The 9,623-nt window shown below is 42.7% G+C and overlaps 1 long non-coding RNA gene across 1 annotated transcript; it reads right to left on the reverse strand.

Moving 5' to 3' along the window:
- Positions 1 to 232: 232 nt before the first annotated feature.
- Positions 233 to 8,464, reverse strand: LOC134203761 (uncharacterized). The gene is made up of 4 exons (XR_009977694.1): positions 7,826 to 8,464; positions 7,709 to 7,754; positions 594 to 1,639; positions 233 to 525 (listed from the first exon to the last, which is right to left on the reverse strand). It is a non-coding gene; the product is annotated as an uncharacterized LOC134203761 (long non-coding RNA).
- Positions 8,465 to 9,623: the final 1,159 nt, after the last annotated feature.

A 9,623-nucleotide genomic window follows, 5' to 3' on the forward strand; every position in this document is an offset into this window, starting at 1 on the left:
CCTGTTATTCTCACGTTAGGGAAACGTTAGATATGTTTCGCTTTGGGCGGTTAGGTAGCGGTTAGGTTCGTTCCAAAAGGGATTTTCATGCTGGTTTATTTACATCCAGCTGTCATTCAAGGCAGAATTATGTAAAGTATATACATATTTACTAGAGAAAGTATATAATTACATAACTGCCTCAAATGACAGTTAGATGTAAATACTTTATTAATAAAGATAGATCGTGGGAAATTATTTATTGTACCAAATAAGTAATACGGAACGCCTGCATCTTTCGGAATTTTCGCCAGAACAGCCGTGCCGAAGCCAAGATCCGTTCCGGGTGCAGCTTGCGGGCAGCGTGGCGGGCAGTAAGCAGGCTCTCCACGGATTGCCGCTGGGAAGCAGCTGGGAAGTAGTGAGCAGTACATCTCGGATCATCGGTTGCTGCGCTTGGGACATTTCAGACATGCCCCGTAATCCACGACCGGCAAGCAGATGGATCCACAACATTCTGGCTGGACATTCCGAATGCGCCAACAACTAAAGGAAAAAAAACAAAACAAATTATTATTCCACAGTTTCTAATTTGTTAGCAAGTTCCGTCCCACCTGTGCTTTGTATACTCGGCCGGGTTAATGTCGATCTGTCGATGGTTGTGGGGCAGTGCTGTGCTCGGTTTAGGTGCCGGGCTCTGATGGCCGATGAGGGCTGCCATTGCTGATCCTGGTACACCATCCGACCAGCTTGAGTCAGTTCCAACAGCTGTCGCATACGCTGGACACTTGATTAACGAATTGACGACGATATGTAGCGAGGACATAGACCGTGCCGGCAGGGAAGACATGCGGCATCGGCATAATCTGGTCCAGTGAGCAACCGGCTGCTGTAGATGTTTTCGGCCGAACAAGAGAACCAATGGTCCGCTGCTGATTTGGGATGCCAAGATTTGTTCGTAGCAGAAATGCTGGGTGCTCGTCGCAACCAAGCTCGATATTCATCCGAGGCAAAGATTAATGCACTGCCGATTTAACGATGGCGAAAATCCCTGAGGATCCTTACTTGAGAGCTGAAAAGATTTCCGTCGTTTTCGTACTGCAGTCTGAACTAATCTAACACCGGACGGGAGGGTTTTGAAAGGATCCAGTGGCGATGAACCGTACTTCGGACTGCATGATGGCGGTGGAGGTTCCTAATGTCCGCAACGGTCAAGTGTATCGCCGGCGATTGGACCTGCTTGCATAAGGTCGGATGTTAGGCGTGTCTCCCTGAGTGATTGGTAGTCTGCGTATCCGAGTAGAAGCAGGTGTTGATCGAAACCGCTTCGTGGAAACCTTTGATAGGATTGCGACATGATGACACCGGTTCCGGCTGACATGCGTCGGTTGGCGCTTGGGTAGAACGCACCTTTTCGGCAAGACTTTCTAGCGTGCCAGCTTTCTGATAGTACGAGTGCGAAGATTGGATGCCCTGCGCTCTCTTCGGTTGTTCGGTGATGACTTACGGTGGGGGTGGAGGTTTATGGCTCCAGCTGAGTGTTTCCACTGACTGGCCCAGCTGGGGACCGCAATATAGATCCAGCTGTTTGCTCTGGGGACTGTAATTAGTGATGCCCAGTTTAATACGGGAGTGAGACTACGGTACATTTGCGGTGGCCCTGGTCGAAGAGAAGGAAGGAGGAAGAACATCCTTCAGGAGTTCATTAGATTCCTGCACTGCCGTGAATCGCATATTTGTCCGATATGAATAGGAAACCCAGCAAAGATGGGACAGATTCACGGCAGTGCAGGAGTTATTCGAGAATCCTCTAAGAGTTCTCTCGGAGATTACTACAGGACTTTCGGAGATTCTTCGAGGAATTCTTCGGAGATTTCTTTTGGATTTTTTTTGAGATTGCTCCTGGAATTCTTTTCAAAGATTTCTCCAGAAATAGTTTCGGAGATTCCTGGAACAGTTCTTTAAGAGATGCCTCCAAGAGTATCGGGGATTTTTCAGAAATTCCTTTGAGGGCCCATCTCAATCCCTATACACCTACAATAATTCGTTCAGAGATTGTTCCAGGAGTTCGTTCGGAGATTCATTCAGGAGTTCCTTTCGCAGATGCTTACAGTGCTTTGAAATATTCATGCAGAAGTTCCTTCGGAGATGCTTACATGAGTTCTTTCGGAGATTCCAGGAGTTCTTTTGCAGATTCCTGAAAGAGTTCCTTCGTAGATTCCTCCAAGAATTTCTGGAAGATTCTTCTAGGAAATGAGGAACAAAAACCTTAAGAAATTCTCTCGCAGATTCCTCCAAGAATTTGAATTCCTTGAGAGAATCCTCTAGGAGTTCATTCTGAGATTCCTGCAGGAGTTCCTTCGCAGATACCTCCAGGAAATCCTTCTGAGATTCCTCCAGGAAATTCTTCTGAGATTCCTCCAGGAAACCTTTCTAAGGAAGAAATCCTTCAGGAGTTCCTTCGCTAATTCCCTCAAGGATTCTTTTCGAGCTGCATCCAGAAATTCCTTCCGAGATTCCCACGCAAATCCCTACTGAGATTTCTTCAGAAGTTCCATGGAGATTCCTGCAGAAGTACCTTAGGAGATTTCTCCAGGAATTCTTAATTTTCTGTGATTCCAAGAGTTGCTTCAAAGATTTCTCCGGAAGTACTTTCGGAGATCCCTACAAGAATTCGTTCAGTGATTTTTCCAGGAGTTTGTTCGAGATTCATTCAGGAGTTCCTTCGAAGATTCCTCCTTGAGTTCTTTCGGAGATGCCTACTGGAGTTCCTTCGGAGATTCCTCCATAAGTTCCTGCGGGAGTTTCTTCGGAGATTTCTCCAGGAGTTCTTCCGGAGATTCCTCCAGGAGTTCTTCCGAGATTCCTCCAGAAGTTTCATTGAGATTTCATCAGAAGTTCCTTCGGAGATTCTAACACGATTTCCTTCCGAGATTCCTGTAAGAGTTCTTCGGAGATTGCTACAGGACTTACTTCGGAGATTTCAGAAATTCCTGGAAGATTTTTCTAGGAAATACTTCTGAGATTGCTGAGATTTTCTTCTGAGGAAGAAAATCCTTCAGGAAGTCTTTTCGGCGATTCCTCCAAGATTTTTTTCGGAGCTGCATCCCGGCAATCTTGGGAGATTCCTTCTGAGGAAGAAAATCTTTTAGAAATTCCATCAAAGATTCGTCCAAGATAGATCCTCTAGGAGTTCCCTCGAGATTCCTGCAGGAGTTTCTTCGGAGATTTCTCCATGAATTCCAGGAAATCCTTCTGAGGAAAAATCCTTCAGGAGTTCCTTCTCAGATTCCTTCAAGGATTCTTTCTGAGCCTGCATCAAGGAATTCCTTCGAAGATTCCCACAGAAATCCCTACTGAGATTTCTTAAAGAGTTCCTTGGTATATTTCTCTAAGAGTTCCTTCGGTGATTCCTCCAGGAATTCCTGGAAGATTTTCCCAGGAAATTCTTCTGAGATACCTCGAGGGAACCCTTCTGAGAGCTCTCCAGCAAATCTTTCAGGGGTTCCTTTGGAGATTTCTCCGATAATTCTTTCGTAGATGCATCCAGGAGTTCCTTGGGAGATTCCTTCCTAACTTTCTTCGGAGGTTCCTCCAGGAGTTACTTTGGAAGATTCCTGCAGGAGTTCTTTCGGATATTCAGCACTAGTTTCTTCGGAGATTTCTTCGAGTTCCTTCGAAAGTCCCTCCAGGTGTTACTTTTGGAGTTGCACAAGTTCTTCTACTTCTATGGCTCTACATTCCAACTGGAACTTAGTCTGCTTTTCAAATTAGCATCATTTTATTATTTCCTCAGTTATTAATTGAAAGCTTTCATTGCCCACCATTGCATGAGTATGTATCTTATGTGGAAGTCGAGAATGTTTCCCAACCGGAAACATACTAGACAGGATCAAGAATCGAACTCGCCATCTCCGGATTAGAAAATCCAACGCTTTTGCACACAAGGCGTAGGTTTTCCAAGTTGGGACCAGTTATTACTTCAGGATTTCTACAGGAGTTCCTTCGAAGATTAATCTAGAAGTTTTCCGGAGATTCCTCCTGAAGTTCCTTCGAAAATTCCTGCAGGAGCTCATTCGAGATCCCACCAGAAGTTATTTTGGATATTTCTAGGAATCTCCTAAGAACTTCTGGAGGAATCTCCTACGGAACTTTGGAGGAATCACCCAAGAAAATTTCTGGAGGAATATCAGGAAAACTTCTAGAAAATCTACTAAGTAACTCCTGGAGTATGTAAATCTATAGGAATGCCTGGAGGAATCTCCGAAGAAACTCGTGCAAGAATCTTCGCAGGAACTCGTAGAGGAATCTCCGAATGAATACCAGTTAAATCTCCAAAGAAACTCCTGCAGGAATCTCTAAAGGAACTCTTGCAGAAATCTTCGAAGGAACTCCTGAAGGAATCTCCGAAAGGGACTATTGGAGAAATCTATGAAGAAACTACTGGAGGAATCTACGAAGAAACTATTGGAGAAATATCAGAAGGAATGCCTGGAAGTCTTCGTAGTAACTTCTAGATGCATATCTGAAAGAATTTCTGTAGGAATCTACGATGAAAATTCTGGAGGAATCATCGAAGAAACTCCAGGAGCAATCTGCGAAGAAACTCCTAGAAGAATCTCCGATAGAACTCCTGTAGGATTCCCCAAAGAAAATCCTGCAGGGATCTTCGAAGGAACTGCTGCAGGAATGTTCGAAGGAACTCCTGGAGGAATCTCCGAGAAGACTTCTGGAAAATCTACGAAGTAACTCCTAGAAGAATCTCCGAAGGAACTGTTGGAACAATCTCCAAAGGAACTATCGGAGAAATCTCTGAAGCAACTCCTGGAAGAATCTTCGAAGGAACTGCTGGAGAAATTTCCGAAGTAACACCTAGATGGATCTCTAAAAGAATTCCTGTGGGAATCTCCGAGGGAAATCCTAGAGGAATCTTCGAAGAAACTATTGTAGGAACCTCCTAGAGAATTTTTAGAGGAATCTCCGAAGAAACTCCTACAGTAATCTCCAAAGAAACTCTTGCAGGAATCTCCGAAAAAAATCCTGGTGATATCGTCGTGGGAACAGCTGGAGGAATCTCCGAAGGAACTGTTGCAGGAATCTTCGGAAGAATTCCTGCAGGAATCACTGAAGGTTTCTTATTGAAATCTCCGAAGTATTCCCGTAGAAATATCTTAAAAAGTTTCTCTTAGAAATCTCAAATGGATTCCCATCGAGACCTCAAAAGGATTTCGAATCCCAGAGGGATTCCTATCGAAATCTCGGAAGTATATCCGTTGAAGTATCAAATGTTTCCACGGGATCCTAAAAGGATTTTCACCGAGGGGTTTCTCAAAGAAACTCCTGCAGGAATCTTCGAAGGAACTCCTGCAGGGACCTCCAAAGGAACTGCTTCGAAGGCACTCATTAAGGAATCGCCGAAGTAACTCCTAGAGGAATCTCCGAAAGAACTTCTAGAAAATCTACGAAGTGACTCCTGGACAGAAAAAACACTCTTGAAGAAATCTCCGAAGAATGTCCTGGATGAATATTAGAAGGAACTGCTGGAGGAATCTCCAAAAGAATTCCTGGAGGAAGAACATATTGGAGAAATCTCAGTAGGAATTCCTAGAGGAATCTCCTAAGTAACTCCTAGATGAGTCTCTGAAAGAATTCCTGCGGAAATCTCCGAAGGAAATCCTGAAGGAATCTTCGAAGAAATTACTGGAGGAACCTCCTAAAGAATTTTTGGAGGAATCTCCGAAGGAACTCCTGCATGAATTTCCGAAAGAACTCCTGGCGGAACTTCCAAAGGAACTCCTGGACGAACCTCCGAAGGAACTGCTGGAGGAATCTCCGAAGAAACTGATGGAGGAATCTTCGGAAGAACTTCCTTCGAAATCTCAAATGTAAAAAATGATTACGAACCACAGAAGGATTCCTATCGAAATCTCGGAAGTGTATCCGTTGAAGTCTCAAATGTTTTTAGAAGAATCTAGAATGAATGCTAGAAGAATCTTCAAAAGAACTCCAGCAGGGATCTTCGAAAGAACTCCTGGAGCAATCGCCGAAGGAACTCCCGGGGATATCTCTGAAACAGTTTATGGAAAATCTACAAAGTAACTCCTGGAGGAATCTCCGAAGCAACTGCTGGAGGAATCTCCGAAGTAAATTTTGGAGAAATCACCGAAGGAACTCCGGGAAGAATCTTCAAAAAAGTTATTGAAGAAATCTCAGTTCCGAAGGGAACTCCTAACGAATTCTTAGAGGAATAACCTAAGGCACTTTTGGAGGAATCTCCCAAAGAACTGCTAGAAAATCTCCTAAGTAACTCCTGAAGGAATCTCTAAAGAAACTCGTGCAGGAATCTTCGTAGGAATCTCCGAAAGGAACTCTTGGAGAAATCTTCGAAGAAACTCCAGGAGGAATCACCGAACAAACTCCTGAAGGAATCTCCGAAGGTAACTCTAGGAGAATTCTTCGAAGCAACTCCTGGAGGAGTCTCCGAAGGAACTGCTGAAGGAATCTTCAAAGGAACTTTTGGATGAATCTTCGAAGCAACTATTAGAGAAATTTCAGTAGGAATTCCTTGAGGAATCTCTGAAGTAACTCCTAGATGCATCTCTGAAAGAATTCCTGTAGGAATCTCCAGAGAAAATCCTGGAAAATCTACGAAGTAACTCTTGGAGAAAGTTTTGAAGGAACTGCTGGAAGAATCTACGAAGGAGCTCTAGGAGAAATCTCCGAAGCAACTCTTGGAGGAATCTACGAAAGAACTGCTGGAGAAACCTCTGAAGGAGCTTCTGGAGGAATCTTCAAAGGAACTGCTGGAGGCATCGCCGAAGGAACTCTTGGAGAAATCTCCGAATGAACTCCTGGAGGAATCTTCGAAGGAACTATGTATCAGAGAAATCTCAGTAGGAATTCCTGGAGTAATCTCCGAATTAACTCCTAGATGCATCTCTGAAAGAATTTCTGTAGGAATCTCCGGAGAAAATCCTGAAGGTATCTTTGAAGGAACTACTGGAGGAATCTGCTAAGGATTTTTTGAAAGAATCTCCCAAGGAACTTCTGTAGGAATTTCCAAAAAATCTAAAATATCTCCTGCAGGAACTCCTGAAGGAATCTCTGTGGGGATTCCTGGAGAAATAACCGAAGAAATTCCTGCAGTAATCTTCAAAAGAAATTCTCGGAATAGCTCCTGCAGAAGTCTCAGTAAGCTTCTTTTTGAAATCTCATAAGTCCGTAGAAATTCTCCAAAAGTTTCCCTTCGGAATCTCAAATGAATTCCTATGGACCCTAAAAAGATTTGGAATCCTAGTAGGATTCCTATCGAAATCTCGGACGTATTTCCGTTGAAGTCTCAAATGTTTCCACGGGTTTCCAAAAGGATTTCTCGCTTAATTTTTCAAAAGAATCTAAGTAACATTTTTTTCTCGAATTAATTTGAATAGCGCAATCAACAGAACAACATGAAAGCTTTTGATTGCAGTACTCAAATTAATTCACGAAAAAATGTTACTTGGGTCCTTTTGAAAAGTTAAGCGAGATTTCCACCCTGGAAGAATCTCAGTAGGAATGCCTGGAGGAATCACCAAAGTAGTTCCTGAATGCATCTCTGAAAGTATTCCTGTAGGAAAAGAAACTACTGGAGGATTCTCCAAAGGAATTAAAGTAAAGGTGCTCTACTGCTCTTCAGGGCATCATTGTAGCACACCTTCGCATTCTTTATCAGCTGTTTCAAAACACCAACCTTCAACTGGGACAGAAGCGAGTGGACAAGCAAATATAACTAATAGCTGAAAAAATAAGTAGAGGTTTTCTATTGCTAATCACAAACCATTTTTTAAAAGTTAAATATTATACTTACTAGCTGTCCAACTTTGAAAGCTCAAAATAAAGCTGCTCTATTCTTGCTCCAAAGTAGTTTCCAACAGATCCACCCTCTTGATAATCTCAATGCGATGGCTCATATATTGAGTGCCGTGAAGGAGGTCCAGACGTTCGAATTGTGTCAATCTGCTGAGGCATTTGATCCATTGATGGGCGTGGATGAGGCGTACTACACTAAACTTCCCTGCGGAATATTTTTATTAAACCACCTGGAGATATGCCGGATGACGGTGGTGGCGGAAGATGCAGATGCGGTGGCAGTGATGACAAATGGTGTGAACGAAAATGATAACTGTGGTGATGATTGATGCGATCGTATGTACATTCAAAGTATTTGGAACGGGCATTTACATGCTGGGACTAACATCAGCCGAGGAGGGGGTGGTGTGCCTCTGTACCATCATATTGTGATTCGGATTATTAGCCGAATTTCTGCAACCGTTTGATGTTTGATGCTAGAGCTATCAGAAGAAGGCGTGCCCGAAGGTGTAGAGCTGCCACGAAAGGACATCATTTGAAGAGCATCGCTTATTTGCACTTGAGCATCTACTATTTGCACTTGAGCGGATTAATGCAACGTGGTTGAAATAGATCAGGTGTCGGCGAACCAGGCGAACTTCCGGATATACTTGTTATTGTTTTTCAGGGTTAAGTTCCTGTAATGACACAAAAAACATTTTGAACAATTAAGCTCGCAATAAAGTACATAGGAGATGATGATTACAATTTTTTTTAAATTGCTTTCGCCAAAAAAAATCTTACACGAGTGCTACATTAATACTGTCCTAGGTAACCATAAGCATTAAAATAAGCCATACGTGCGGCTATAAGGCTACCACAGGGCTAACAAACTTCATACTGGCTCTATAATAGCCCTATATAGCCGAAAAGGTGAAATAAAGTGCTAATGGTTACCTGGGGTGAAGTTATACTTCGATCGTAGGACACAACCGAGGCGGTGTCGGACAGCAAACGTTCAATCTCCATCTTTTTTCCATGCGCTTTTTCTCCCGTTCGACGGGGATTTTTCTTCGACTCACCTTTGTAGCCACGACCACGGCTTCTGGAAAACAAGTAAATCGTTAAAATCTAACTTAATTAAAAAAATCGCTAGTTCTTACTTGAAAAAAGTAAACCAACATCGTCGTTTTTGCCGACGTTTAATATTTTCTCACCGAGAGCACTCAAGGAGCATCGAGAAGACAGCATAAAAAGAATGCTGTTCCTGTTTTCAGCTGTCATAATACAAGGCGCAAAAAAAAGAAAAAGAGCATAACAAACGAGTCAATGTTCTATGCTTTCTGAAGGGAAGCATAACTAACAGACCCTAACCAGAGCCTAACGCCTCACAGATTGTTACTCTGGGACATCAAAGCGCCAATAGGCTATTACACTCAGAAATATATTAATACTAAATAGATTACACGGATAACTTCGTAAACTCATTAATGAGTAAAAATATAACCATTTTTGGATCTTGTATTGAGCTGTCAGAAAATGGGGAAAATTTGACAACTTGAAGTGCGTGAAAAAACACCCATTTTGAGAATGTTGACCGACTTTGAAAACGTTTATTTGTAAACCCATAAATGGGTGAAAAAAGTCTTGTGAATTTTTCGTATCAAAATTAGCTACCAATTGCGTGTTGCGATGTGGCAGAAGTTTAAAGGATCTTAGTGACCGGATTATACGCGGAAACCATGGAGAAGTTTAAACGTAAGTAATTCAAAACATTTGCAATTAAATCTCAATAATATCTTGTTCGTTTTTGATTT

This window comes from Armigeres subalbatus, unplaced genomic scaffold (assembly GCF_024139115.2).
Source record: "Armigeres subalbatus isolate Guangzhou_Male unplaced genomic scaffold, GZ_Asu_2 Contig210, whole genome shotgun sequence".
NCBI lineage: Eukaryota > Metazoa > Arthropoda > Insecta > Diptera > Culicidae > Armigeres > Armigeres subalbatus.